Raw genomic sequence first — 16,307 nt, forward strand, 5'->3', positions numbered from 1 at the left:
TAGAGCTACTGCAAGCCTCAGGTAGCCAGCCTCTTCTCACCACTATAATAGACCAGAGAGGAAAAAATAGACTAAAAATAGCCTGCGATTGTGTCAGGGAAGTCTCTCACATTCGGAGAGTCACAAGTGGCTGGTTAGAGGGGATGGAAGGTAACAGGTGATGCCAATCAAGTATCCAGGGAGTCACTGCTTCAAGAACAGTAGGAAACAGGGCCTGCCCTTGGGGACTTAACAACTCTGCCATTCATATTCAGTCACCACCCATTCATGCATTCAGCAAACACGGACTGAGTGCCACTATGAGGCAGGCATTGTACTAGGTGCTGGGATACGGAAGTGAAAATGCCAAATGATTTCCCATTCCCATGAAGCTTCTATTATGGGGCCAGAGACAGACAGCATGCATGAAAAAAACTAACAAGATAATTATAGAAAGTGAGAAGTGTGTTATGAAGTGAAATAAAAGAGGGGCAGCTCTACAGGGCCCCTCCAACTCCAAGTTCACAGTGGGATCAGTGGAGGCCTTCACTGTGATGCATCTCAGCTTAACTCCTCCCTCTGCTTGGCTCTGCTTCCTTCACTCCCCCATAGGTGCTAATCCTAAGGGCAGTCCCTAGAGGCTTCCTGCAAACAGCTCTCTAACTCAGAGTATGGGTTCCAGGGAATCCAAACTAAGGCAGTGAGTGATGGAAGGAGAACCACTTCATACAGTGTTGATAGTGAAGGCCTGTCAGAAAGAGTGATGTTGGGGCCTGAATGATGGGGAGGACCAAGCTTTGAGAATATACTTGGAGAAAGTGTCTCAGGAATAGGGGATGACTGTGAGATGGGAACAAGATTGGTGTATTAAAGGAATAGAAAGATGGCCCGTGCAGTTCAAGCACAGTGATGCTTGAGGAAAGAGGAGTGAAAGGATAGAGGACAGCAGGGCCAGGTCTTGCAGGGACCCACAGGTTGCAGTGAGGAGTTTGCATTTTATTCTAAGGGGGTGAGAAGTCATTGGAGAGGGTCAAGCACAGGAATGATAGGATCCAATTTACATTTTAAAAAGATCACTGTGGCTACTGTGAATTCAATTTCATCAGGAAGACAAGACTAACTGATGTGGAAAATTAGAGAATAACCCCAAAGCTATATAATTCTGTACCTATAAAGGGCACCGAATAAGGCTCATCGGCATGGGTATATCTCATATTCATTGAATATATACTTAGCAAATGTAATAGTTGAACACCTGTTATATGCCAGACACTGTGCTAGGCTCTGGGATACAGCAAATAAATGAGATAAATAATAGCCTGAACCCTCATGGAGCTTGCATTTGTAGTGGGAGGACTGTAATAATAAAGTGCTCAATAGGGTTGCATAGACTTAAAGCAGGTCATTGGAAATGAAATACAAGGGAAGGGCTTTCTGAAGAAGATAGGACTTGGAACAGGTGGGGAAATATGTAGGAAGCAGCCATTGTAGATAGAAAGAACTCCAAGAACAATACCAGGGTAGCAGTGGTGAGCATGGTCAAACAGTGTCAATAATTGCCATCTATCGAGTACCTGCTATGTGTCAGATATCGTGCTAAGAATTTTGCATCTTTTATATTGTGTAATCTTCAGAGATATCACATAAGGCAAACATTATTTTTCTCTCATTTTATAGATGATGAAACCGAGGCTCACAGAAATATCTTATTCAAGATCACATATCTAGAAAGAGGGGAATCTGGATTTCCTCCCATGCCTGTCTGACTCAGAAACTGAATCCTATGTCCTGAATCCCTGCACTACAGTGACATTCCAATAGGTGGGGTGCACCATAGAGAGCATCTTGATTGGCCAGAAGTGGCCCCTAGCTGTCTAAACAAGTCTCCTACCGTTTCCCAGGACAAGTTCTGTGCCAAGACTTGCACGTCTGCTGTCGTGTGGACACAGCTCTTGGTTCTTCACTTTTCTGCCAATGACTTTCTTCACCGTCTCTTTCCTGTGTCTCATTTGGCAGAGATTGCTAAATGGTCGCCAATATCAGGTTCTGGTTTTTATGACACATGGTTTAATATATTTCTTAACATCCTTTACAGTTATTTGTGGCAGATGACTGAATTCTGGCCAATGGAGCATGAGTGGAAGCTGGTGTATGGCACTTCCAGGTCTGGTCCTTAAAAATCTCCTACTTATGCTTCTTTCACCTCCTGTCCATCTTGGAAGACATTCATTGAAGATGTCAGAGCCACTCTTAACCTGTGTCTTTGAGTAACTGTGTGGGGAAGGGACCACTCACCAACCTGGACCTACCTTGGGCTATTGTGTGAGAAAGAGATAAAATCTATTGTTTTGAACCATTACATGACTGGGTCTGTTTGTTACTGCAGCCCAGCCTACACTAACTCATACACCTACTTCCTGTCATGACTCCTGAGGACCCAACTCTCCTTTAAAATATCATTTCAGCCTTTGTTTAGGATTTCTGGAAGAGAAAATGGTAATTTGGACCATTCCAAAAAATTTAGTTAAACCAAGGAGTCTATAGACAAAAATCAAAGAGTGAGTGGATGAAAACTTCATGTTTTCTGTAGTTATAGCGATAATATGATAAGTGACAGAATTTTTTAAAAAGGGAGAAATAGAGAGAAAGAATCATTCCACCCACTCTGGAAGGCACTGGGGTGTGTGGCAGCAATGGCGGAGGTGAAGGGATCTTGTGGTAGCTCCTCCTGGGTTTCTGTCTTGAAGGTTTCCTTCTCTGCCTTAACTTTGTGTTCAACCAGGAGTAAAAGCAGTTCAACCAGTAAAAGCCTGGTGGGGGCAAGAAAGAGAAGATGAGAGGGCATCGCCCTGTGTGATGTCAGATTGGGGCAGGTGTGAGGGGAACAGCTGTCTTGCAATTAGCTCAGGAGTACGAGCCTCCCTAAGGACTGTATGAGTTCTGGACACTTCAGGAGTCTTCAGCCAGTGACATGGTTGATATGGATCAACTCATAAACAACTTGGAGGTGCAACTTAATTCAGAAGGTGGCTCAATGCAGATATTCAAGCCCATCACTGGCCCTACTCAGAGCACAGATCCCCCTGAGATAGAAGCAGAAATAATGTGACTTCTCCACCACTCCTGGATGCCAACCCCATGGAGAACCCAGCATTGTTTAATGACATCAAGTTTGAGCCCCAGAAGAACTTTTGGCGAGTGATTTCAGCCTGTCCCCAGTGGAACCAGTTGACTTCTCCTCTCACAAGCCCAAGGCTCCTCTCCACCCTGTTAGCATGTTGCAAGCTCCAGGACATCCTGCCAAGCCACAGTCTGCTCCCGAGACCCTTGTGGTGTTCACTTCAACATCAGCAAACATTCCTACTATTCTGACCACAGGATCTGTCCTGACTCCCTCTCAGGGCACTGGTGGCTAGCAGATCTTACATGTCATTCACAGCATCCCCTCAGTCTGTCTTCCAAGTAAGATGGATTACCTGAATGCCATCCCAGTGGTGGTGCAGTCTCTGCCCATGGTGTATACTACTTTGCCTGCAAATGAGGGCCCTGCACCCAATACAGTCCCACTCATTGGAGGAGATGGTACAAATGCTGGATCAGTGAAAGTTGACCCCGCTTTCATGTCTCTACTGGAGATTCCAAGTGACAGTGAGGAGAGTGCAATTAAGAGTGGATCCTCAATCTCACAGAGTCTGCAGGGACTAAAGCAAGAACCAGCAGCAATGGCCCAAATGCAGGGAGGAGTCGCTTGACTTGAGAAGAAGACGGATGCACTAATGTGACTTTGCAGGATGCAGCAAAGTGTACTCCAAAAGCTCTCACCCGAAAGCTCACCACAGAATTCATATAGGAAAGAAGACTTATAAATGCACCTGCGATGGCTGCTCCTGGAAATTCGCTCACTCAGATGAGCTCACTAGCTCTTTCCTCGAGCACACAGGCATCAAGCCTTTCCACTGCACGGACTCCAACTGCAGCTTTTCTGGTTCTGACCACCTGTCCCTGCACCACTGTCGCCATGACACTATGTGAGCTGCACAGGTCACACTAGAGAAGCTTCACTGGTATCTTTCCTGTTTGTGTATTGAGGTTAGGACCACTTTTTTCTCTTTGACTTCAAGTTGCATCTGGAATGGACTTGAAGCAGCCCACTGAGCCAAGTTGAGGAGACTGGAGGAAAACATAGCTGGTCTCCCGTGGGGCTCTTCGTATTCCACCTTCACCTCTCCACTGTCCAGACCTGGTTTTTTCAACCTCCACATGGGTTGAATTCCAGTGTGACACACATGGCTGCCCTCCCATTCCCCCTGCCCTGAAATAGGACATTTTTCCTGAAGTAACAAAACAGGAATCAAATTCAAGGCTGTGAACAAACATACGCTGCTTTTTTCTTTCCTATTTTTCTCTTGTTTTCTAGAACGCTTATCCATATGTTTCTAAAATAAGTACCTAAAGGTGGTTTGATAGTGTCCTAAATTACTTTTCTTGAGTTCCTAGATGGAAGGAGTGTAACAATGTAATTGACTGTTAAGATTTACAGGGATTCGATTCCTGAGTATGAGGCACATTTCCAGTGAATAAGCTGAGTCCCACACCAAACTCAAAGGTTTAGATAAATCGAATCCTATTTCTTCTTAAAGTTTGGTTTTCAAAAAAAGAGGGAGAAATAGGGATAGAGAAAGAAGAGATCTGAGAAATAAAAAGAAGAGGAACTAGAAATATGAGAGAAAAGATAGGAAAGAAGAGAAAATAAAGGAAAGAGAGGAAACAAGATAGAAGATACAGAGAAGAAAAAGCATATGTACAAAAGGACTGAAGGAGCAAAATTAAAATTGAATCACTCCACAGTTCTGAGAAGATAAGGCTCTCCTAGCATGACCTCCCAGGAACCCATCACACCCAGCCTCTGAGGTAAAAAAATGTTTCTTTCATGGTCTAGGACCAGGTGTATTAGGCCTACTGCCCTGCTGTCTTGCACACCTGCAAAGCATCTGGATATGGCATTGTGATCAGCGGCCTGGGATTAAGTCCCAATCAAACTCAAGAAAATTGTGCTTCCTCCTAGCAGGTATAAAAGAAGAGGGATAAAGGTTACATCAACAGGGGACAACCTCAGTTTCAGTAACTTTATATTTAGATTGCAGTGACTGGGAGTTAATTAGGCTTGGTCTTTTTTTCACTCTCCACTCCCCATCTTTTTCTTGACTAATTAGTTGGAAAATGGGTTCTAAAGAAAAGCAGAATGATCCTCGGGATTGGTAATGGGGTGGTGATAATGGAGTAGTTAGGAAGAAAGCCCCCTCAAAGCGCTTTGGCTCTAACAGGTCTTTTAAGAAGTCAGTATGTTTGTCAGGACTACGGACAGCTCCAGGCCTGCCTGTGGGAGGGCCATTGAGGAAGCAGAGAAGGTGGCTTTAATAAAGGAGCCCTGGAAACTCCTGGATAGCGGGCGCCTGCAACCTTATTTAATTATGCAATGATCAGCAACCTTTACATTTTAATTCGGAGTTACCATAATGAAGCCATCCTGCTTCTACTTGGGGCAGGCCTGCTCATTCTTCCGTTGCTCCGGAAAGGTCTTCAGCACTAATTGGCTGTTTAGTAGCTGGATCGTGACAGTATGAAGTAGGTAGCGATCCCCTTGCTTTCCTTCTAATGCATTCTCTGGTCTCTCTGCCCTCCTCCTCTTTGATTTGCCTAATTAGTGCTAATAATTTAAAAGATGCATGGCCCTCTTTTGATCCTGCTGTCGATGGCAGACAGAGCCATTCCATTAGCAGATATTAAATAGTGCTAATATGTGGTGACACACAGTTGGAACTGGCTTGCACACAGTTCCAGCCTGGGACCACAGGGTTGCCTTAAACACACACACACACACACACACACACACACACACTTCATTCACTTTATTCCTAGAGAAAAGTCATCGTAGGCAGTAGCAGCTTTAAAGCACTGTGTCTTAATAACTGTTTGAGGCCCCCTTTATCGTGGGCTGGCATTGAAAAACCACATGATTTATTTCAGGGTTTTAATGATTAATTCATGAATGTGTCTGCAAGAATGCCAAGGTCTCCAAAATAATGAAAGCCTTTTTTTCCCCTAAAGTTGTTTGTTTTCATTTCAAATCAAAGCAATCTGTCTTGAGCATTCATTTCTCTCTCCCTTCACTCCCTTCACCCTGAAAAAAAAAAAAAGACTGCTCATTTCACTGGGGTCTTGATAACATTTTGACAAGTAATAGAATTCATTTACATTTATCAAAATAAATAGATAAGTCTTCCATCTTCTCTCTGTTTAGCTGACATGGACAGTCCTTTCACCTCCAGCAGGCATCAATAAGCTCGAGGTCATGTGCAATGATCCAGCCTGTGTGTTCCCAAATATTCTGAAACTTTTTTTGAAATGTAAAGAGGTGCTCAGACTGAGAGACTTTGGATGCTCTTTCGGAAGGACCCTTCCCAGGTCCTGGGAAAGCAGACATTGTAGCTGTCAGTGTGGCCTGGGCTCGTAAGTCATAAACCATACCTTACTTATTTAAAGGCAGTAGGATGCCATGGTTAATAATGTTGGTTCTATAATGGGATTAGTTAAGTATTAATCATAGCTTTATCATTTTCCCATCAAGTGTGTGACTTTAGGCAACTCAATCGTAATAGTAACAGCTACATTATAGAGTTGTTATCAGGATTAAAAGAAGTAATACATGTAAAAGGCTCAGCACTGCAACTGATCATAGTAAGTGCTCAAAAAAAGTCAGGGATAATGATGATGATGGTGATTGAATAGCCTTGGTCATTGCACACTGGGCAAGAGCAAACAAACCCCTTGGACCTGGGCCTCTGCACAATGGTCTGGATGAGAGGGTTGGTGACTGTGAGAAATGACATTTAGAACCTGTGGGGTTACCAATAACTTTCTCTTTGGGCTCCTATTTGCTTTATGTTTTTAAAATTTCATTCATTTATTGGTAAACTAACAGCCACACTGCATAAAGTTCAAATGGCACAAAAGGAGATGCAGCCAAAATTAAGTTTCCTCCCCATTTTGTTCTTTCCTGGAGATGGTCCTTATTATACTGATCTTGTGTATCCTCCCAGCAATTTTAAATACAGATACAAGACACAAGGACCATATTCTGCTTACAGTTTTTTCTTAAAAAACTTGTGGTGTGTCCACCAATCCCACAGAAATATAAGCTACCATCAGAGAATGCTATAAACACCTCTATGCAAATAAACTAGAAAATATGGAAGAAACGGATAAATTCCTGGACACATACACCCTTCCAAAACTAAACCAGGAAGAAGTTGAATCTCTTAATAGACGAATAACAGGCTCTGAAATTGAGGCAATAATTAATAGCCTACCAACAAAAAAAAGTCCAGGACCAGACGGATTCACAGCCGAATTCTATCAAAGGTACAAACAGGGGCTGGTACCATTCCTTCTGAAACTATTCCAATCAACAGAAAAAGAGGGAATCCTCCCTAATTCATTTTATGAGGCCAGCATCATCCTGATACCAAAGACTGGCAGAGACACAACAAAAAAAGAGAATTTTAGACCAATATCCCTGATGAACATCGATGCGAAAATCCTCAATAAAATACTGGCAAACCGAATCCAGCAGCACATCAAAAACTTATCCACCACGATCAAGTCAGCTACATCCCTGGGATGCAAGCCTGGTTCAACATATGCACATCAATAAACGTAATCCAGAAACAAAGACAAAAGCCACATGATTATCTCAATAGATGCAGAAAAGGCCTTCGACAAAATTCAACAGCCCTTCATGGTAAAAACTCTCAATAAACTAGGTATTGATGGAATGTATCTTAAAATAATAAGAGCTATTTATGACAAACCCACAGCCAATATCACATTGAGCGGGCAAAAACTGGAAGCATTCCCTTTGAACACAGACACAAGACAGGGATGCCCTCTCTCACCACTCCTATTCAACATAGTGTTGGAAGTTCTGGCCAGGGCAATCAGGCAAGAGAAAGAAATAAAGGGTATTCAATTAGGAAAAGAGGAAGTCAGATTGTCCCTGTTTGTAGATGACATGATTGTATATTTAGAAAACCCCAGCATCTCAGCCCAAAATCTCCTTAAGCTGATAAGCAACTTCTGCAAAGTCTAGGATAAAAAATCAATGTGCATGAAATGGAATACTATTTAGCAATGAAGAGAAATGAACTAATAAAAACAACAGCTTCAATAAATCTGAAAAGCATGCTCTGCAAAAAAAGCTTAACACTACATACACCATAGTTCATTTCTCTGAAATTTTAGAAAAAGCAAACTTATCTCTAATGACAGAAGTCGCCTGAGGTCAGGCATGAAGGGATAACTGCAAAAAGGCAGGAGGGAAGTGTTAGGGGTGCTAGAAATATTGTATACCTGTATTAAGCTACCTCATGTACCTCATAAATACTTACACCTACAATGTACCCACAAAAATTAAAAACTGTAAAAATGAAATAAAACTCTATAAACTGTAAAAAAAAATCAATATGCAAAAACCACAAGCATTCCTCTACACCAATAACAGACAAACAGAGAGCCAAATCATGAGTGAACTCCCATTCACAATTGCTACAAAGAGAATAAAATACCTAGGAATGCAACTTACAAGGGATGAGAAGGACCTCTTCAAGGAGAGCTACAAACCACTGCTCAACGAAATAAAAGAGGACACAAACAAATGGAAGAATATTCCATGCTCATTGATAGGAAGAATCAATATTATGAAAATGGCCATACTGCCCAAGGTAATTTATAGATTCAATGCCACCCCCATCAAGCTACCAATGACTTTCTTCACAGAATCGGACAAAACTACTTTAAAGTTCATATGGAACCCAAAAAGAGCCCGCATAGCAAAGACAATCCTAAGCCAAAAGAACAAAGCTGGAGGCATCATGCTACCTGACTTCAAACTATACTACAAGGCTACAGTAACCAAAACAGCATGGTACTGGTACCAAAACAGATATATAGACCAATGGAACAGAACAGAGGCTTCAGAAATAACACCACACATCTACAACCATCTGATCTTTGACAAACCTGACAAAAACAAGAAATGGGGAAAGGATTCCCTATTTAATGAAAGGTGCTGGGAAAACTGGCTAGCCATATGTAGCAAGCCGAAACTGGATCCCTTCCTTACACCTTATACAAAAATTAATTCAAGATAGATTAAAGACTTAAATGTTAGACCCCAAACCATAAAAACCCTAGAAGAAAACGTAGGCAATACCTTTCAGGACATAGGCATGGGCAAAGACTTCATGACTAAAATACCAAAAGCAATGGTAACAGAAGCCAAAATAGACAAACCGGATCTAATTAAACTAAAGAGCTTCTGCACGGCAAAAGAAACTATCATCAGAGGGAACAGGCAACCTACAAAATGGGAGAAAATTTTTGCAATCTACACATCTGACAAAGGGCTAATATCCAGAATCTACAAAGAACTCAAACAAACCCTTTACGAGAAAAAAACAAATAACTCCATCCAAAAGTGGGCAAAGGATATGAATAGATAATTCTCAAAAGAAGACATCTATGCAGCCGATAAACACATGAAAAAATGCTCATCATCACTGGCCCTCAGAGAAATGCAAATCAAAACCGTAATGAGATACAATCTCACACCAGTTAGAACAGCAATCATTAAAAAGTCAGGAAACAACAAATGCTGGAGAGGATGTGAAGAGATAGGAAGGCTTTTACACTGTTGGTGGGAGTGTAAATTAGTTCAACCATTGTGGAAGACAGTGTGGTGATCCCTAGAACTAGAATTACCATTTGACCCAGCAATCCCATTACTGGGTATATACCCAAAGGATTATAAATCATGCTACTATAAAGACACATGCACATGTATGTTTATTGTGGCACTATTCACAATAGCAAAGACTTGGAACCAACCCAAATGTCCATAAATAATAGACTGGATTAAGAAAATGTGGCACATATACACCATGGAATACTATGAAGTCATAAAAAGGATGAGTTCACGTCCTTTGTAGGGACATGGATGAATTAGGAGAAATACCTAATGTAAATGATGAGTTGACGAGGGCAGCTAACCAACATGGCACAAGTATACCTATGCATCAAACCTGCACGTTGTGCACATGTACCCTAGAACTTAAAGTATAATAAAAAAAATTGTAGTGTGTTCTTTTCTTTGATCCTTGGATGAAACAATAAAGCCTAAGACCATGGCACATCACTCCATTTAGTTTTAGTCATTCCCCATTGATGGATGTTTAGGTTGTTTCTAGTCTTTCTGCAACATAACACAGTCTTGAAATCAGCTAAGGAATAGAGATTTGTTGGTTTCTTTTGCAGGAGAGACAATGAAAGGAATGTGTATCATACCCTTGCTTTTTTCCTCTCTACAACATTCATTCCTTATACTTTTAAGAACAGAATCTTGTTTTTCCTTTGGAGAACTACCCTTCACTCACTTTCTGGCTGACCCTACTTCTGGTTTCAAGGATGAGATGTGACTAAAGCCCAACCAATCAGAAGCACTATTTTTACATTTATCAAAATAAATAGATAAGTCTTCCATCTTCTCTCTGTTTAGCTGACATGGACATGCCTTTCACCTGTCCAGTGATTGGTTCATGGAAGATCATGTGACCAAGCTTAGGGAAAGATAGTCAGACCTGAGACTTCTGCAGAAACTGCTGGGACCAGGGCTCCATCTTCCCAATGAAAATGTGGAGCTAGTGGGCGGGCTGGAAGGGAAGAGGTACTAGAAACAGGAAGACCAGGTATGAAAGGAATGTACTGCAATGGTGGCTGCAGTGTGGCTATACTGCAATGGTGGCTGTACTGCAATGGTGGCTGCAGAACTGTGGAAGAGGAGTTAACAAGAAGTTTATTTTACAGAAAATTCAGAGCAGTTGGCTAAACTGCAGAGAGGGCCAGAAGAAGTAGGAGGAAGAGATTCAGCATGACTCTGAAGGTTTTGGGTTTGGAGAACTGAAGAATGAAGCTACTTGAATGAATGTGGGTATTGAGAGATGAAGCTTGCTGGGTGGGTAAACTGGCTGTTTGCCTGTCCTTTTCCCATCTGATCCTTGTCACAGGGAGCTACATTTCCCAGCGTCCTTTGACATTTAGTTCAGGAAAGCATTTTTGGAAGACTGAAGAGTGAGGGAGAGGAGAAGCTGGAGAATATTCCTCCTCCTCTCTCTGTTTCTAGTAGAATGGCTTGAGGTGTCTACCTCTCATCTCTGATTCCATTTGTAGCCAGACAGCCTCTCTTTACTTGGTTTTATTTCCAACAGGCAGCTCCTGCCACGATTTTAGGGTCTGCTGGACAGCTGCAGCTTTCAGGCTCTGGTAATTCCAACCTTTTTTGCTGTCCCTCCATCCTTAGGGTTGGTGTCATATTCCTTCTGTGGCTGATCTCTGGGTTGCCTCAATGCCTTCTGCTTGACTTCTTGGACCTTCCATCACTAGAGTAGTCAATTGCTTGTATTAAGTTCTCTCCATTTGGAACACCTAGTAGGGTTTCTGTTTTTGCTGGATGAATCCTAATTGATAGATTGAAGAAGTGGAAGGAGGGAGAAGACATGGGCGGAATGTGGGTTGGTGCACAGACAAGAAGGAAAGGTATGAAAAAACACAGGTCTGGGACTTACTTGCAAGATGGGAGGTGCTCAAGGAGAATGAGTTTAGAGGGGGAGGAAGGCAAGGACAGGACCTAGGGATAGTCCCACATAACTCATGAATGATGCTGAGGCATTAGCCAAGGTGGCTTAGAAGTGATAGCTTTCAGAGATGTAAGCGAACCAAATGTAGTCTTACTGTAACTAGGGAAGAATTTTAAGGAAGTTCTTGAGAGAGGAGGGTGAGAGTCACGGTCAGAAAGATCACTTGATTGATACGTGAGGGTCAAAAAGAATGAGGGCATTAAACAGACAGTCTGGTTCTAGTCTAAGTTAACTTGACCATAGTGCTATACCATTTAAAGCAAGAAGTTAGGAAGGGAAAAATGTAGAGAAATGGGAAATTCAAGGTTGATATTGGGGAGATGACTAATACTTTTGTTATGGGGTAGCTACATTATGAAAACTTTTTGCTATAAACTATGTGGAAGAGTGTGACTTGGCTCATGGTGCTGCCAAATTCACTTAGTCATGAACTCTGGCTTTGAAAAAATATGAAGAAGTCTTTATGACCTCTGGTTCATTGTCTGCTATAGAAGCTTAACTGTAGAGATTGACACCTGTCTTAGTCTGTTCAGGCTTCTGTAACAAAATACCTTAGACTTGGTGTTTTATAAAGAATGAACGTTTGTTTGTCACAGTTCTGGAGGCTGGAAAGTTCAAGATTAAGATGCCGTGGATTCAGAGTCTGGTAAGGGGTCACTCTCTGCTTCCAAGATGGTGCCTTGTTGCCGTGCCTTTGCATAGTGGGAGATGAATACTGTGTCCTCACATGCAAGGAGGGCTAAAAGGGGCATACTTGGTCCCTCGAGACATTTAATAAAGGCAATAATCTGGTGGGACCTTCATGACCTAATTACCTCCTAAAGGCCCCACTTCTTAATACTATTGCATTGAGGATTAAGTTTCAACAAGAATTTTGGAGAAACGCAAACACTCAAACAATAGCAATACAAAAAGAAAGCTACCATAAGTCATAGGCCCATGGACTCTTGGAGATGGAAAGGGTCATTTTACAAAGGGTCAAATGGAGGCCCAGAGAGACTCAGGCATTTGAGACCACATGGGCTGCACTGAAGAAAAGTCATTTTTAACATAATCCAAAGTCATGGAACCATAAGAGCTGTCTCTCTCTCTTTTGCACATAATCTTGACTTCTTCAGAACTGGGATTCATCTTTCCAATGCAGGACAGTGGGAAGCCCAGTACAAGACTCAATAAATGTTGGGTGATTTAATACACAAATGGTGAGGAAGAGGTGATGAGTCTGACAGCCTGTGGACTTCAGAGTTGGAGGATTCCATGGAAAGACATCTCAGGGAAAAAAGTGACACCATTTCCTGAATTGAAATCTTCCATAGCATTAAACAAGCCTGGGCAGCATAGACAGACCCTGTCTCTAATATATATATATATATATATATAATTTTTTTTAAATAGCTAGGCATGGTTGTGCATGCCTGTAGTCCCAGCTACTTGGGAGGCTGAAGTGGGAGGATCACTTGAGCCTTGGAGGTTGAGGCTGCAGTGAGCTGAGATAGCACCACTGCATTCCAGCCTTGGTGACAAAGCGAGACCCTGTCTCAAAAATAAATAAATAAGCTTTTCCGGGGTAGCCACAGCGTGCATAGTGGGAGAAAATGGTGTTGATGGATAGTGAGACTAGATGATGAATCAGTTGGAAAGATTTTGAGCTCAAGAAACAGAAAACTCAACTTTCTTTGGTTGAAGCAATAAGGATGTTTATTGACTCACAGAACCAGAAATTTAGGTGCAAGGTAAGCTTTATAGTTGACCAAATTTTGTAGCTCTGTGTGCATTTCTCAGTAGTTCTCTTGGCTCTGTTTCCTGTGTGGAGCGGTTTCACACTCAGATGAGTATGGAGAGGCAGTAGTTCTCCTCACATCTCACATCTACTCATAATGACATCAAAGGACAAGAGAGAGGACTTTTGGAAGCTCTCCCAGAAGATAGAGGATGAACTCTTTCAGCTCTTGTCCTTGCTTTCTCTTAGTCTGTTTCCTAAACAGCACCCTAAGGGATCCTGTTGAAACATAAGCCAAATCATGACACTGTTCTGCTCAAAACCCTCTGGCAGCCTCTGTATAAAAGCTGGAGTCCTTTCCAGACCTACAGTGCCCAGCAGGATCGGCCTCAGTGTCACTTCTTTGACTTCCTCTTCTGCTCTTGTCCCTCTTGTTCACTCTACTCCAGCACACTGACCTCCCTGCTGCTTCTCAAACATGCTAAGCCCATCCTGCTCTAGGATCCTTTGCCTGAAATGATCTCCCTACAGACTTCATTATGACAAATCCCTCACCTTCCCTGGATAGTCTTCCCTGAGGACCCTATTTAAAAATGCAGCCCTTGGACTGTCATGCTTTCCATCTCTGCTCTACTTCACCTTGTTTCACTGATCGTCGTCAAATACTATACATATTTTATGATTTATTTTGTTTATTGTCTGTCTCTCTTCACAGAGTCATGACTTCTTTCTTTTCCCTGCCCCTTAATTTCTATATTCCCAGCATTTAATAGCAGTGCCTGGAACATAGTAGGTGCACAATAAATATATGCCAAATAAATAAACAAAGGTCTCTCCCAAGCTTCTCCTTTTCTTTCATTGGCTCAGTTTGGTCACATGACCTTCCTGAGTCAATCATTGCAAGGGTTTTGGGATTACTTCTAAAGCAATCAGTTTCATCCCTGGAGCTGGGGGTGGGGTTAGTTTCCTGTGAAACACATGGCTTCATGCAGACCTGGACAAAATCTGGATTCTTTTAGGAAGAAGAAGGAGGGGGAAATGCGTTGGTTAGGCCACCCACAGTGTCACCCACAGATGGTGCTATCCCTTTCTGAAGGCCTCACTGTGGCCTCCTGTGCATGTCCCAACTCCCCCTAAGAGTGCTTTTTACTCTCTGAGTGAAAAGATGAGCATAATGGTGAGGACCTTCCCTCTGGGAAGTACGGCTGTTGGGAGCAGATGGGGGGATGACAAGGGGAAAAGAAGAAAATTTGCAATGAAAAAACACCTTTGAGAAGCAGCAATAAAGTCTGCAAAATGAGAAAATCACATGCAAACCCCAGATTGCAACTTCAGAGGTGCTAATGGCAATCCGAAGGAAGCACTTTTCTTGAATGACAGTCTAATTTTACCATTATTGCAGAGAGACTCACTTAAACATAGGAGCTCCTCTGCATAGGCTTCTGTGTGTTGATGTCTGTGAGTGATAAAGATCTGAGATGTCCATTCATAGCATGGTACCCTGTGAGGACCTCTGGTGTGTAGGGCCCTGAGCCTGCCTTAGGAACCACCATCAAAGCTGGGGCTCATCCTAACAGTTCAAGCACCATCAGCAGCTAGAGTCTGTGAGGACATTCACTTTTGCTCAGTAATGGCCATAGAAAGAGAGGATCTAAAAGAAGCTAAACTCATATCATGAATGGCTCCATTCAGCAACAGAGAAGGTTCAGCATATTCATTCTTTGATTTCATAGTAGATTATTTAATACCTGCTATGCAGTAGACATGATTCTAGGCACTGAGGATACACTCTTGCCTCTCTACAAAAGCAGCCAGAGTGCTCGTGTAAAAATGAAAACCCAAATCCTGTTCCCTGCTTAGAAGTCTCCTTATAAGGATTCTATGTCTCCTTATCACACTGAGAAGAATCCCCCAAATCCCATAGGCGGCTCCTGCCCACCTTGTCTCCTTGTCTCCTGCCCACCTGGCTGGCCTCGGAGGTTCCTGTGCTCCAGTGTTACCCTGGCCGCCCTCTTTCTGCTGCTCTTTTACTTCATGCTAGTTCCTGCCACAGTTCTTTTGCACCTTTTGGTTCTGTTTCTCGGAGCATGCCTGCCCTACATCTACTCATGGCCAACCTCTCCTTATGCAGCTCTTGCACAGTGCTATGCTGTTAAAGATGCCTTGCTTGACTAATGCTGTACCATACACCAGGGGCGGCATTCAACTCTTCTAATAACAGGGTTGGTACAATCACTGGGTAATCCAAACAGATGCTAGCCATTTACAACTGGGACAGCATACGTGTATACCAGCTGAATGCCACCCAATCACACACAACTTCCCAGTCAGTAAATCAGTCAGTTACATTCATTTCTGTCACACTACCTGCCAGTCTCTGACATTATCTTGGTGGGGTTGTTTTACTCTCCCTTTTCCCCTCACTTTCTATTTCTTTTTCTTTCTTTCTTTTTTTTTTTTTTTTCTTGAGATGGAGTCTTGCTCTGTCACCCAGGCTGGAGTGCAGTGGCGCAATCTCGGCTCACTGCAAGCTCTGCCTCCTGAGTTCATACCATTCTCCTACCTTAGCCTCCCACTTTCTATTTCTTAATTGCATACACCCATTAAAGCAAGAGTTTGTCTGTTTTGTTCTTTGTACATTACAGCACTGGCAGTGGCTAGTTCTGTGTCGGGCATAAAGTAGGCTCTCCGTAAATATTTGCTGAATGAAAGACCAAAACATCCCAGCCCTCAGGCAGCTTACATTCTGTGAGATAGGATTAGTGGTGGCAGTTTCAGAGGTGCACACCTGGACAACTAAATGGCCTTAGAATTCTGAATTCTGAAATCAGAAAGTAACTCTGAATTGGAGTGAATGA

At 42.5% G+C, this 16,307-nt stretch overlaps 1 long non-coding RNA gene and 1 pseudogene across 1 annotated transcript in view; both read left to right on the plus strand.

Moving 5' to 3' along the window:
• The window catches only part of LOC106633909 (uncharacterized), a 124,003-nt gene that overhangs the window by 94,212 nt on the left and 13,484 nt on the right, over positions 1 to 16,307 (plus strand). The gene's annotated exons all lie outside the window — the stretch shown is intronic.
• Positions 2,951 to 4,011, plus strand: LOC100980981 (Krueppel-like factor 8; annotated as a pseudogene).

This window comes from Pan paniscus, chromosome 18 (assembly GCF_029289425.2).
Source record: "Pan paniscus chromosome 18, NHGRI_mPanPan1-v2.0_pri, whole genome shotgun sequence".
NCBI lineage: Eukaryota > Metazoa > Chordata > Mammalia > Primates > Hominidae > Pan > Pan paniscus.